Genomic DNA, 14,675 nt, shown 5'->3' with positions numbered 1-14,675 from the left:
AAGAGGCAAGTGGCAAACATTTGCTGCTCTTGGAGGAAGAAATAGTTGAGGAGGCCCCCAGAGCTTACGCGGCCACCTCCTAATTGTCCCCTCTGCACAGAGGCTGCCTTGCTGGCCTTGGGGGACTCTTGTGTGCAGCAGTCATTTGGGAAGCATGGAGGGCTCTACCCCTCGTGGATGTGTCAGCCCCAAAACAGCGCTTCCTAGGCTGGACCCCACCACCGCGGGAAGTTTTGGTCCTTTGTGAGTATGTTAGTGCTTGGACTTGTGTCTGCATGCAACACTGATCCCCCACAATTTTTCTTTCTGAAAGTGGTCTCGATGGCCTCTTTTTTGCTCCCAGACTTGACTCTGCCTGGGATGGTTCAGACCCTTCTGTACCATGGCCCTGAATCCAGTGCTACCTTAGAAAAAGTAGCTGATCAAGCCTTCAACTCAGCAGTGATGATGCTTGTAGTCCCCTAAGGGCCCACGGCAGGCACCTTTTATGTCATGAGGGAGCCTTTCTGGGTTCCTTCAATATTTCTCAAATTCTCATGGGATTGGTTCTGGGATTTTAGACATTCCTTCTCTACAGCACTTAGATTTAGTGAGTGAGTCTAGGAGTTCACTCGTTAAACAAATGTGACAAATCGATCTCCTGTTATGGGAGGCCAGAGCAGAGAAGGCCACTTCAAGCTCTACCAGAATATTGGTCGATTGGCCCAAGCTCCACGTGTCTTCAGAGCTAGGTTTGGCGTGCATTCCCGAAAGTTCCCTGGATTGTAGGCCTCTTCCTTTCCCGCTGTGGCCCCAGGATTTGTCTGCTGGTGGTGGGCTCTGCCACGGTGTAGGGGGCTCCGCCCCTGAGCTCCCCAAGCTGAGGAAACATGATCCTCCTTTGGACTGCCCCGTGGCAGTCTCGGCTGGACCAAGGCTCCTCCTCCAGTTTGCCTCTGGGCTTAATAGCTTCCGAGGCCTTTTTAAAGCTCTTTGCTGGAGTCTGGGTCAGGTGGCCGGGCTTTTCTGGGACTGTTCAGGCTGCTGGCTTACCCAGGAGTCTCCTGGGGAGTGTTTGTTTGTAATCTCAGTATTAGAAGGCCCCAGTGAGTCTGAGGCCTGGTCCCAGGCTTCTTAGGAACCTGACCCCAACAAACAATTTAAGCCTGCTTCTTCCTGTGTGGAGAGCAGAGACGGGCTCGCCCTTCCGGTCTCCTAGGATTATTGTCAGGAAGACGCGTTGTAAACCTTGAAGTTCCGTAGAGGTGGGAACTTTGAGGGTCACTCTTGCTACGTGTTATGGAAGAGGTTGCGGTGGGTAGCAGCCTTTCTCCATCAAGGGGTGCGACCAATACCTTCCTCCTCTTCCTCCTCAGCAAGGCCTCTGCCAGGCTCTCTCTTTCCACGATCTCATTTGACCCACGGCCCTGCCTGCAGGTGTTGTCATCCCCAACTTAATAAAGGAGAATTCAGAACTGAAGGGACAGAGAGACTTCTTGAGTCCTCATCCCCACTGGCACCTGGGCATCAGAGTGCCCATCATGCCATGCTGGGTGCCAGCCCATGTTCACAGGAGACTTCAGCTTGGGATAATGATCAGAGAGGGGGAGAGCCGTTTAACTTGGGAGAAGAAGGAAGCTTTCATGTTTGCATAGAGTGGGCTGGGAATGATGGGAGATGGCTGGGCAGGCAGTACCCCGTCAGCATCCATAAGTAGCTGCTGATGCCTGCTCGATGCCAGTGCCCCGCTCTGTGCCCATGCCCTGCTCTGTGCCGGTGCCCTCCTTGTGTCTGGATCCTACTTTGTGCCCGTGCCCCACTGTGATGCTGGGAATGCAGAGAGAAAGGGTAAAAATGTGGTGCAGACAACCAGCACAGGGAGCAGTGGGCACACAGAGGAGGGCAGGGGGTGCTCTTCACGGACTGCTGAGCTGGAAGGGCACGAGGAAGGCACACCAGAGACCGAGCCGCGGCGAGGGAAGGCCTCTTTAGGGAGGGTGAAAGCACATGTGAGGCTGGAAAGGTGTTGGGTCTGGGTTGCAAAGGCTTAGATGGAACCCCAGGAGTTTCTGGATTGGCTTTGGAGTGTTCGGCAATAGGGAGGCACTGGAGGTAATTGAGCAGGAGCGGCCTTTGGCCAGCTCTGGATAAAGGAAAATAGCGGCAGTTGGCATTGCTTAAGATGACCTGGAGAGAGGGTGAGAGAGACTTGAGGCTGCTCCTGACCCTGGGGGTGTCAAGGGCCCGCCCTAGGCGAGGGCTCCGAGCACCGTGAGAGAGAGCCAGCTCAAGGTTTGGGTGGGCACACTGGCGAAGGGCGGCTGGGAGCTGAGGGCGACTCCTGGGCTGGTGCCCGGGGGATGGTGGAGGGGTGTTAGCGCCTCTGACAGATCAGGGCACTGGGGGGTTCGAGGGGAAGCTTAGGAGTTCCGCTTCAGAGCCAGCGCATTTGAGATGGGATCCAGTTTGCAGAGCTGGGTGAGCTGGGGCGAGGCTCTGTCTGTGAGCCATGCCCAGAAGCAGTTGAACCCACCAGTGTGGATTAGGTTATTGAGAGGGGGAGGGGGAGAAGAGGGTCTTGTGCAGACTAAAAGTGGGGAGCCAATCAAGAAGCAGCACGGGGAGCCCACAGACAGGGAGGGGGCTGTGTGGGGGGGAAGCTGAGGACGGAGGAGACCTTCAGATCTGCTCTTGCGTCTGGTGAGGGCCATTCCAGGTGGGCGAGGGCTGTTCCAGAGCCCAAAGCTGGACCTTCCAGAGAGGAGGGGGAGCGGTGGGCAGAGCCGTAGTGTGGTCACTGCAGCGGGGCTGGGGCTGGTGGAGTCTTTCAAGGATCTGGGGAATTCGAGCAGCTTTGGAGGTGATGAGGAGGGAACCACCTGATGGGCGAGGGTTCATGTACTTGAGAACGTGAGGGGATGAGAACAAGGGCAGCCACCTGTCAGAGCTGGGGGGCTGTCAGGAGTTGTGTGGAGAAGAACAAGGGTGCCCCCATTTCTCCATGCTATCAGCTGAGGGGAAGGAAGAGGAAGTGGGGGCGGCAGCCCGGTCACAGTTCATGGAGCAGCTGGTGAGTGGGAGGAGAGGAGGAGTGAAGGGTTTCAGAGTGGGCCAGAGAGCCGGAGGGGCTGGCTGGGGCATTGAGACTGGAGCAGAACAAAGGGACTTTGGGCCTGGGCTTGGCGGAGTTGGGGGGCGGGGAGGGAAGGGGTCCCGGGGGCCAGGTGCAGCTGAAGGAGTATCAGGCCCGCTGTGGGGGAGCCTGGAGTTCTCTAAACTGGGCATTTTGTGATTGATGAACATGATGGCATGTGGCCTGTGTGGTGCCCCAGAGGTGCCTGAGGGGACTGACAGGATCCCAAATGAGCAGAGCTGGGAAACATGGGCACAGACACAGCCGGGGGTGGGGCGGTACAGAAAGACCAGGGGCCCTGGGACCCAGAAGAGGTGGCTTGGGGTGGGGAGTGCCAGCGAGGAGGGGCCGCCCTGGGAGAGGTGCTGAGGGCACCAGGGATTAAAAGGGAGAAAGACTGAAGGGATAGATCTGACACTGATTCTTGGTCCCCGGGCCTGTGGCCAGAGAACCCTCTGCTGCTGCCATGAGAGCCCCTCAGTCCTCAGGCTCAGCTGGAGAATTGGAAGGTGTGGAGGGTCATGACTGCAGGGCGGATTGGGCTTGGCGTCGATCGGGTGTTTTGGGGGGTGAGGGGCAGTAGTCAGGGCTGACCGAATGACCGCAAGAATCTCTTCAGGATGGTAGGGTGCATGGACAAGAGAAGGGAACCCTTTGGGCCCCAGACTTGGGAATTCATGGCTTCTCTGGGAGGCTTGGGACCCTCAAACATGGGTGAGCTTAGGGGGTCTCGCTGTGGGCAGTGGGGCTGGCTTTGGAGGCCCAGTCTCTGCAGCCCCCAGTGGCCGGGAGCTGTACTGCCGGACAAGGAGGGGGCTCCCAGCTCCCCTCTCATTTAGTAGCTTCAGTTCTGCCCACCAGATGGTGATTGAGGGCTTCCTATGTGCCAGGCCTCAGATTCAGGGAATCGCACTGAGGAGCCAGCCTGTGCTTCGGGGAGGGATGGGCCTGTTGGCCCCCTTCTTTCCCTTTGATTTAGCTGGGCAGGGGGGCATTTCAGGTGAGAACCTGAATAATTCAGCAGGGCTACCTCCCAGTATGCTGGGGACCCCCTTTCCCTTATCCCTCTCACTCTGGTTTCCCGGGCCCTTCCATGGATTTTTATAATATTCTCTTGTCTCCAGAAACTGCGATTGCTCTCTGGGAGGAGATCTGCTGTCTCAACTCAATCTCCCGGCCAGACTCTTCTTCCTGTAGAGAGCCACCAACTCTGACCTAGAGTAGACTCGCTCCTTGCTCAATGGTGTCTTCTTTTATCCTCCCAGAGAATGGGCGTGTGAGAACGCAAGGGCTTGTGGGAAAATTACTTCTACCAATGAACTTGCTCCTTTTAAACATGTAAGCTCCTCCCCAGAAGTTCAAAGGGGTTTTAAAACTCCCCTTAAAGGCTGGAACCCAAAGATGTGGACTAGAGAATTGTTAAGTACCGACTTAGCACTTAATAAGAACCTAACAGATTTTGGTTTTGGGCACACACTTCTCACGCCCGCCATGCACCCCTTTCCCTGTGTCCCTTGGGGACCCTCCATTTGGATTTTCCCCTGGTAGTTCCTGGTCTTCAGATCTGGAGCATCTTTAGAACCTTGGAGCTGAGAGGGCAGGTAAGGAGATGATTGATGCTCATTTTGACCACAATCTGATTTTTACTGATAGTGAGGAGACGCCATAGTGCACAGAGCCCCATCATCAAGAAGATCTGAGTTCAAATCCTGCCTCAGACCATTGCCATCCCTCGGCCTACCTCAGTTTCCTCAGCTGTAATCTGGGGATAATAATAACAGCCGTCCGCAGATTGTGAAGCTCTAATGAGAGACTCATTGTAAAGTGTTGTGGTACAGTGCCCCGGCACAGAGTAAGCAAGTGCTGTATAAATGCCAACCATTATCCTTGTTATTTACGAAATCTGCTAACGTCCCCCTGAAACTGTCCTCTCCTCCTCGGAAGCTCCCGGCTCTGGGATTTATTGTCTTTGGGGTCTGCCGTCCCATTCTCAGTGACGCGGTATCTGTTGTGCTGTGTGTTCATTGGGAGGATATCAGCCAAGCTCAATTACGCTAAGATTCTGGAGGGGGCCGGCACCCCCACTCACATGTGAGCACACTTAAAAAACAGCATTCAGCAAGTTTTAAAGGGTGTTTTGTATTGCACTTAATAGGATTAGAGGATCATCGCTTGGGAGCTGGAAAGGCCTTTCGTGATCTTTTTTTCTTCCATAAGCTATATTTCCTTGCCCATTTCTATTCATCTTTTTAAATCCTACTACTTCCTGAGAAGAGATGGGGACGGGGACAAAAATGGAATTTGCCGTTCGTTGGAGTGAGAGCATCTGGAATCGGATCCTGGATTTGATGACTTAACTGCCTTTGTATTTCTGGGTCTCAGTTTCCCCCCCTGTAAAATTTAAATTTCTCAGCTTTGAATTTGTGCTTCTCTTCTCTTCTTCTGATGGATTGAAATGAATAGGATAAAATAAGAATAATTGAAAAGTACAGAAACTCCTTGTCTGCTGAATGCAAACCCATTTCCCGAGCTCTTCTGAGCCGATGGAAATAATGCTCTTTGGCATTTTAGCCTATTTCCTTGTGATGGTTTCCAGGCTCTTTCCCTTTCTGAGAGTCTTCCTTGGGAGAGGTGACTTTTCGTTGCTCTCCCCCATTCTGATAGTCTTCCTCAGGAGAGAAAAATCAAACCTTTGCAAGCCAGCACGCTTTGGCGAAGGCGAGGAAGCAGCGAGCTGTGGAGGGCCTCTTCTCGGAGGGCTGCCGTGAGTCCCCTCTTCCTTTTCCTTATCGTCTCGGGCGTGACAGCAGGCTTGGCTGGAGGCCTCTCCTTTGTCCTCACCCTTGGTGGGTCTGAATTTCTAAGAGAGGGCCTCTTGTGCAGCCATTGTTTTCTGGATCCTTCTGGCTTGGACCCGTGGTCTTCTGTCTTTTTGGATCTTTGGAGCTGACTTTCTGAGTCTTCAGGGGTCTGTTTGTTTAGGTTTAGGGTTGGTCCTGTCTTGGGGAGTTTCAGAACTCGAGGCTAATCTAAGAATCCCCTATGGCATTCGGGCATTTGTTCTGGTGCTTCATTCAGGACGAGTGGCCCTTCCTGAGGTTTACCCGGTGAGAGAGGCAATGGCCAGAAAAGATGTGAATTTGCCGGATGTTTTGTTATAGCGGATCGCAGTCTCCTGCAGCGTGTGGGCCATTGAAGCCTCTGATCGTGGCGGCCTCCTGCTTCCGTCCCCGCTCTGTAATCCGCCTTAGGGAAGCACTCCCCACTGACCTGCCAGCCTGGCCCAGAAGGTGCTGCTCTATCCTCCAGCTCAGGGATGTGCTCGTGTGAGCTTGTACGCAGCCCCGTTTTAACACAGCCACGTCCTATGGCTGGCTGCTCACCCCCAGTGCTCTGCGCCAGATCCTCTTGGCGTAGACTCCGTCGCCTACTGCCGGCCTCGCTGCCTTCCACCTGTGGGGGCCAGGTCTGTCTCAGGATCTTTGCCCTTGCCCTCAAGTTTCCGCTTAAAGCCCTGCTGAGCAGGTGTGCACCTCTCTGGCCACCCTCTCTCTTCCATGTCCTAAGCACCCTGCCCTTCCCCAGCATTCTGGAGGAAGAAAACAAGTTCTGTCCTTTAGCATCTCTTGTTGTCAGCTCTTCCATTCCCCTGGGCCTCTCATCTTCCACAGTCACAGCCCTCAGCTGAAAGAAGGCTCAAAAATACTACTCGTGTTCCAGGTGATTGTGGGCATAGGTCGCTTTAGTAGACTTGTCTTTTGGCTCATGCAAATGAAATTCTTGAAAAAAGGCTGCTTTAGTTGTAGTTGAGGCAGCATGGGTGCAGGATGGAGGGCCAGGAGTAAGCCAGAACTCGGGTTCAAATCTCCTTTCTGACACACTGGGCATGTTACCCTGGGTTCTAGCTCCCCTCTCAGACTTCTAGAGTTACAGAGGAGGTGCTGACTTGCATTTGTAGTAGACAGAATTCCCCAACAGAGGAAGAAGCTCGGTTTAGCTCTCAGGAGGCCCAAGTCCTTCCTTCCTCCCATGATGTGACAGATTTGCAGCATCCTTTCCCTTATTTATTTATTTATTCATTTATTCATTCATTCATTCATCTATCTATCTATCTATCTATCTATCTATCTATCTATCTATCTATTTACTTACTTATTCATTCATTCATTCATTCATTTATTTTCTGAGGCTGGGGTTAAGTGACTTGCCCAGGGTCACACAGCTAGGAAGTGTTAAGTGTCTGAGACTAGATTTGAACTTGGGTCCTCCTGAATTCAGGGCTGGTGCTCTATCCACTGCACCACCTAGCTGCCCGCCTTTCCCTTATTTAGATCTCAGCTTCTTCTCTGGAGAAGGTCCACTAACAGTGTCACTCCCATTTGAGACCGAGTCCTTGGTCTGTGTGCTCAGGGCCCTCCCCGCTCTGGCGTTCTCTGTTGGTTGGAAATAGAAGGAAGCAACACATGTTAGGGATATAAAAATGTGGTGGTACCTCAGAAAACTAAGTTATTTGATTGAGAAGGTAATTAACTTGGCCATTTGTACCCATTGTATGGACCAGATGCCCTTGGCCAGAAGAAGGGTCTCGAGCCGGACTGGAGGCCAAGTTTTGGGGCAAGCTTCCCCTTTGGGCAACACCAGACAGAGATTTGATCTGTTTCACACTTGTGTCTCTGGGATGGGAGATGGCCAGTGTGATTGGGGGCAGTAGTGTCTGTTGTAAGCAAAGTGGAAGGCCAGAGAACTGCTCAATGAATATTTGTCACCCTAGGGTCTCCCAAGTGAGGGACCTGGACCATTCCGCAAGGCCCTTCTTGATCTAATAGTATTTGAAAATGGAGATTGAGCTTTGGGTGGCTGCCCTTTCTTCTGGTGCTATGTCTATTAGGGCTGAAAGTCACACTTCTCAAGGGAAACTTCCTGTTTTCCCAGGAAGAACAGGAGAAATGCTTCTAGATGGAGAAAGAAAGCCAAGGGGAAGTTCCATTCTTAGGAAAAGGAAATGATCTGTCAAGTGTTTTGTTGTTCTGTACCGGCTCCAATGTCCTGAGCAGGAAAGGTCCTTGGGGAATGTGGAGTTTCTCTTCCTACCCTTTGTTTTTTCTAGAGGAGGAAAGCAGGCCTAGGGAGGGGCTAGGCTGGCTCTGGTCCCTGCCAGCTGGAAGTAAGAACCAGCAGTCAGGATTCCAATTCCCCGCTGAATCTGCCTTCAGGGTGGGCTCTTGCTATGTCTGTCAATACCCGCCACTCCCATAATTCATTCTTTAACTTCTTCTAGTCCTGTAGCCTTAAATTTTTCTGTCTTGAATTACTTTTAGCATTTATCTTATCATACTCCTACTCCATCCGAGTTCTTTTCTATTTTATTGGCCCTCATACTTTTGTCTGTCTGTAATTTATCTTCTTCGAATGTGTGGCTCTTTCCAGGTTATTGATATGCTCTGTAGTGTCCAAAGTTGTCCGAGCTGTGATTCATGCACCCGCCGCCATTCATTCATCTCCCTGCCAGCCCCTCCAGGTCTTGGTTCCATAATCGGGTCAGATGACATCATTCCCTTGTCTCTTCACTTTAATGACCTTCTAGATCAGACCTTTAAATAAATATACCACTAAAGCTTGTTCAATTCTTCCATTTACTCTAGGTTATTTCCTCAATAAAAAAAAATGCAGCGAACGAGGAAGACCCTCTTTTTATTTCTTGTGACCACTCGATCACAAGTTATTCAAACTTCTGGGTGTGAGCTGGCTGAGTGGACTTTTCCTATTCTTGAAGCCTGATGTATAAGGCACACAACTTATCTTACTGCATGTTTCCTGGCTTTTTATTTGCCATATTTTAATTTTTTTTATTTTTAGTAGTATTTATTTTTCCAAACATATGTAAGGATAGTTTTCACCATTCATTTTGTAAATCTTTTTGTTCTAATTTTTTCTCCTTCTCTATCTTCCTTACTTTCCTCCCTTTCTGAGACAGTAAGCATTATGATATAGGTTGCATACGTGTATTCCTTTTAAATATATTTCCATATTTGTCATGTTGTGCAAGAAAAAATCAAATCACAAGGGAAAAATCAAAGAAAAAAAATAAAAATACTATACTTCGATCCACATTAAGTCTCCATAGTTCTCTTTCTGGAGGTGATTGACATTTTCCATTGTTGGAATTGCCTTGAATCACTGCATGGTTGAGAAGAGCCAAGTCTATCACAGCTGATCATCACATAATCTTATCACTGTGTACAATGTTCTCTTGGTGCTACTCACTTCACTCAGCATCAGTTCCTGTCTCTCCAGGCTTTTCTCAAATCATTCTGCTGATTGTTTCTTACAGAACAGTAATATTCCATAACATTCATATACCACAATTTATTCAGCCATTCTCCCGCTGATGGGCCTCTACGCAGTTTCCAGTTTCTTGCCACTACAAAAAGAGCTGCTACAAACATTTTTGCACATGGTGGTCCTTTTCCCTTTTTATTTTCTCTTTGAGATACAGACCTGATAGTGAGATTGTTGGGTCAAAGAGTATGTATAGTTTAATAGCTCTTTAGGCATAGTTCTAAATTGTTCTCCAGAATGGTTTAATCATTTCACAACTCCACCAACAATGCATCAGTATCCCAGTTTTCTCATATCATCAGCATTGATTATCTTTTCCTGCCATCTTAGCCAATTTCAAAGGTGTGAAATGGTACCTCAGAGTTGTCTTAATTTGCATTTAGAGTATTTTTTTATATGTCTAGAAATGTCTTTAATTTCTTTGTCTGAAAATTGTTCTTTCCTTTGACCATTTATCAATTGGGGAATGACTTGTATTATAAATTTGAGTCAGTTCTCTGCTCCGAGAAATTCCAAACCAAAGTCCAGCCAGACAAGGGAAAATGGAAGGTCTTTGTGGGACAGCCAGGTGGCTGGCGTCACTGTGCCAGAGAGGCTGTGATGAGGAGGAAGCAGAGGCTCAGTTAGGGAGAGCTTGAAGGACTGAGCAGAGGGTTTTGTGTTTGGCTCCGATGGACATAGGAGCCACTGATCATAGGGTGAGTCCCTTGAGCTTTGTGGGCTTTCCCTGAATCAGAATTTGGAGAAGCTGGAATAGGCTCTTAAGGGCCTCCCTTTTACAGAAGAAACTGAGGCTGGGTGGCCCTCCTGATATTGGAGTGAGATCAGAGTTTGGGCCTTGTACCTGAGGCTCTGAGCTCAATGCGCCTCCTTGGCTTCTTCCAGGACTGAGAGCTTGCCCTTCTGTGCCTTCTGGCAGCATGTTGGATCCCGGGGCCCCTCCTTTGTCACTCTGCTGGCAGCACGCTCACAAATGGCTGCTTCCTCGTTGGTCTTATCACCCTGTCCCATCTATCCTAAGGTTGCTGTCTGAATGATTGTCTTAATCATTTTAATTTATGGCTACTTCTGGCTCCCTTGGGTGCCACGTTGTGTATCTGGTGTATAATGAGTTTTGCTTTGTGCAGTTCTTCCAGTGAGTTCACACTCATTCAGTGATAGAAAAAACAATTAATATTTATTATGAGAGCTTTAATAAATAATTCTCAAGTACTTGAATTCCTGACTGGGCAGTGTGTGTGGTGTTTCTGATCCATGAGTCGTAGCTGCCCCTTCCCAAAGGCCTCTGGCCAGAAAGTGCTAAATCAAATGAAAATAAATGGCGGCAACGCACCCATCAGTTCAAATGGCTTGGAAACACGAACCGCTTTTTAGGGAAAATTCCCTATACGGCCTAATTTTTTTTTTTTTTTATTACTTTGAAAGCTGGAGGGCCCAGCTGATGAATAGGACAATCGGTACCTGGAAAGATGGGCTGCTACACCAGAATATTTTAAATATGAAAATAGGCTTTCTATGTGGAAGCTTGATGTTTGATACTGGGCTAGTATAAGAAAGGCTGCCCTGGACAGCTCATGGATGCTGATGCTGGCTGCCAGGGGAGGAAAAAAGTGGGCAGTCAAAGGGGCGGACTTCAATTGCACAAGTTGTCCTTGACATTCAGGTCTGCTGGAGGCGTTCGTGCCTTGAGGGGCTGGGGTGGTTTCTTTGTCAACCCTGCTGACAGCCAGGAGAGAAGGGCCTGGGGAAAACAGAAAGCCTTTCATCTTCTCGATGTTTAACCTAAGGGAGGAGGAAGGACATGCAAGGGAAATAACTGAGGAAGAAAGGTAACAGCCCGAGAGGACGCCTTCTTATCCTTTTGGGTTCAGTGCAAAGAAATGGAAGAAAGGAAAAACAAAAACAAACCAAGCTTGCCATGTTTAAAAAAGCCACTTTTATTGCTGTTACAAACATGCTTTTGTCTTTCCAAAGTTTTTAACAGTTTTGGTTTTTTGGCAAAGACGTGGCAGTCGAAGCAGCTGGGGAATTGGGCCTGGTTCTGGAGTCTTGGGGATTGCCAAGTTCGAGTGACTTTTGGAAGAAAGTGCCCATGATGCCGATGACCTGAGGATCATTCAAAGGAACTGGACATTGAGTCGTAGAAGAGAAGGCTCAGGGGAGGAGAGACAAGATGGCAGTCTTCACTGGTCTGAAGTGTAGAAAAGGGTATAGGTTTGTTCTCAGTTGTTCCAGTGGACAGAACTAGGACTGAGCGAGATATCAGCTCGACATAAAGAAAAACTTGTAGAGTAATTAATGACTCCATCAGGTAGCTGCTAGGTGCCAGAGACTGGATTTGGCACTGAGGCATTTGGGGAGAAAGCCAGTCCATATGTGGATGAATATTACGGAATATATTCACTTTTCTTGTGAAAAAAGACGCACGTGTGCAAGACATTCATTACCAGGTCCTCGGAGCAGGACGGCCTGAAGGTGGTGCTTGAGCTGGATGCTAAAGAGAAGGGCTTCATGAGACCGAGCTGGCACGAGTGCGGCCCTGCAGGAAGGTGTGGGGAGGGATAGAGGAAGGTGAGCCGGGCTCGGCTGCAGCTGGTGACCGAGGGAAGGGAAAGTCAATGAGACTAGAGAGGGGGGTTCGATCCATGCTCCAGAGCTTTAAAAACAGCCCCAGAGGCCCTAAATTAGAAGGGGCTTTTTTGGGTGCTGCTGGCACCTGATCCCCTGGAATTGGAGTGCCACTGGAGGAGGCTGTAGACAGGACTCTCTGATGGCCCATGACGAGGGAAGAAACTGAGGAAATGTAGGAGCTGAGAGGACGCACAGGGTAGGTGCTATGTGCAGGTAAGGGGGCGCCTTAAGTCTGCCATTCCTCATTAGCCACGGTTCTGGGAGGCAGGCTAGATAAAGCTTCATTCTCGGGGTTCAGGGTAAGGCTTGGTGAGTAAGGTACAGAAGGGAAGCTCCTTGTCATTTTCAGTTGCACAAGGAGATGGTCTTCCCTCCCTGAGGGCTGTGGGAACTTCTGGGCAAAGGAAGAGGCTGAGTGGTGGGAACAGAGGCTTACAGAGAGACCCTTTCTTCCTTCATTGCTCCCACCTGTTCAATCTTGGATGAAAGGGAAGAGGGAGAGCGTGTCTGGGGCATCCATCTCCTTTTGTGCAGCATGGCCCACCCACTGGACCCCTTCCTCCATTTCTCAGGGCCCAGGCAGTGCTCTAAGAGGTAAAAGGTGAGAAATTGCTGAGATTATGAATCTGTGACACCCCAACAACCGCTACTGTGGAGCCCCTGGATCCTCTGAAATGACTGACCATTGGGCTGCTTATTGCTGGGGGCTTTCTGCATGGGAGCAAGTGGGCTTGTGGGTGGGCACGATGTGTCTGCTTGGGCAATGATGATTTTATTATGGGCTTTAGGGAAACCCACGCTGTGGGTCTCAGATTTATGGGTTCATAAAATCTGCTTCTTCTCACAATGAGTTTTTGTAAAGTCATGAGGACTAGACTTGGAGTTTTATTGGTAGAGGGAGTGCCCAGGTGAGAGCCCTCTCCACAGTTGGCAGCCTTTTGGCTGCCTGGAGCCCTCCCCTTGCTAGGCTCCTGCTCACAGAGACAACTCTCTTAGAGCTAACTCTCCCCGAGCGGGAAGAGGCCATCAGCCAGGGTGCTGTGTGTTTGGGGCCTGGTTTACCTGCCTCAGCTGCTGTTTGTGTCCCCTGGGAGGGCAAGATCCAAGCCCGGATGACAGGAGAAAGCCGAGCCTGAATTAGAGGGAGCAGCACACAAGGGGGAGGCCAACTATTTCCACTCTCCAAGCCTTCGTTTCCCCTCTGTGACTGCCTCAGGGAGGTCTTGGGGTAGCCGATGTCCGTGTCCTCCCTCCATGGCCAGGTTCACATCCTCCAGTGTTTGGGAGGCCAGGAGGTTGCATCATGGGGTCGAGTTCAGACTCTTTCCTGATTTCCCGGGATGTCTCTTGGCCGACCGGTCACTCTTGTGTGCCCGACACTGTTTCCTCTGGGTGATGGATGGAGCTCACGGACAAGTTAGAGTTAGGCAGTTTGGATTTCCATTTCTCCAAAAGTAAAGAAATATCCAACTTCCTTCCATCTTTGCCGATTGGAGTCCTCCTTTTTCCGGGCCGCAGAGGTTCCACCTCGGTCACAGTGTCATAGCTGACTTTATTTTCAGCTTTCTAGGTACGTTCTGAAGAAGGCTTTTGTTCCATTGAGAAGATGAAGGGCACTGTTTGCTTGAAAAAATTTTAATGAAGTACCTAGCAGAGCTATTATTCATTTTAGAGACCAGTGGCTGCGGTTACCATAGTAATAGCAAGCCCTTTATTCAAGGTTTCCCTCTTCGCTTTGGACCGTAGTTTTTGGTTAAATGCTGTTGGGGGAGCTGCAGGTCCATGAATCTGGCATCCAGGAAGAATTTTCTAGCTCTGGTGAGTTAAATCATTCAAGGAATTTATGTTATAGGAACATAAAGCTTATAAATCTAGTTTATCATATCTATCATTTAATTGTTCATGCAAGCCAGCTCTTCATGTAGCGATTTACAGTAATCTCAGTGAAATAACAGTTTTGTGTCACAAAATGAATAATGCATAGAAAGAAATTGTCGAGCCCCGTAAAAATCATTATGCTCAAAATATTCATCTCTTTTATGTGAAAGTGATCGAATGATGATCTGCTTCTAGTTGCAAGAAAAGCACTTGAGAGACTGTTGTTCTTGTTTGCATTAAAGGTGGACCGGGTCACGGGCTCTCGGCAAAGGCGTACTGGCCGGGGAGGGAGCCGATCCCGGCAGGAGCCCGGTGCCTGCCGCCGGGCGGGAACGCAGCCGCGGATGCCCGACGCCGTCCGCCCGAGCTGGGCGCGGGGCGTGTGGGTACGTCGTGGTGTCTTAGGAAGCTCCCTCCTGAACACAGCTGCCGTTTAGAAACGTGTGTTTGGGATGAGAAATGGCCGATTTGCCTTTGGGGCTTGTGGTGAGGTGGAGACTCGGGCTTCTCTGGTGCAGCTTGAGCCCAGCACTCCCCTGTCACAAAAGTGGACCCTGTAATAAGAACCAGTGGGGCTGTTGGAAATGGAGGGTACAGGGAAAGCCGGCCCGAGCGTCCCTTAGAGCTGCTCCAGGTGGCCCCAGGCTCATCTCTGCAGGAGAACGGGCAGCTGGTCCTGCCCCCACACCATTCCTGTCATGGCATTTCCTGCTTG

General features: G+C 50.1%; 1 protein-coding gene across 2 annotated transcripts in view; it reads left to right on the top strand.

Annotated features, from left to right (window-relative positions):
• TBC1D22A (TBC1 domain family member 22A) overlaps positions 1–14,675 on the top strand; it is a 280,355-nt gene that overhangs the window by 16,721 nt on the left and 248,959 nt on the right. The window lies entirely within an intron of this gene.

The sequence above is a fragment of the Sminthopsis crassicaudata genome, chromosome 5, assembly GCF_048593235.1.
Source record: "Sminthopsis crassicaudata isolate SCR6 chromosome 5, ASM4859323v1, whole genome shotgun sequence".
Classification (NCBI taxonomy): domain Eukaryota; kingdom Metazoa; phylum Chordata; class Mammalia; order Dasyuromorphia; family Dasyuridae; genus Sminthopsis; species Sminthopsis crassicaudata.
The sequence above is the reverse complement of the archived record's forward strand: the minus strand, read 5'-3'. Positions and strand labels throughout refer to the sequence as shown.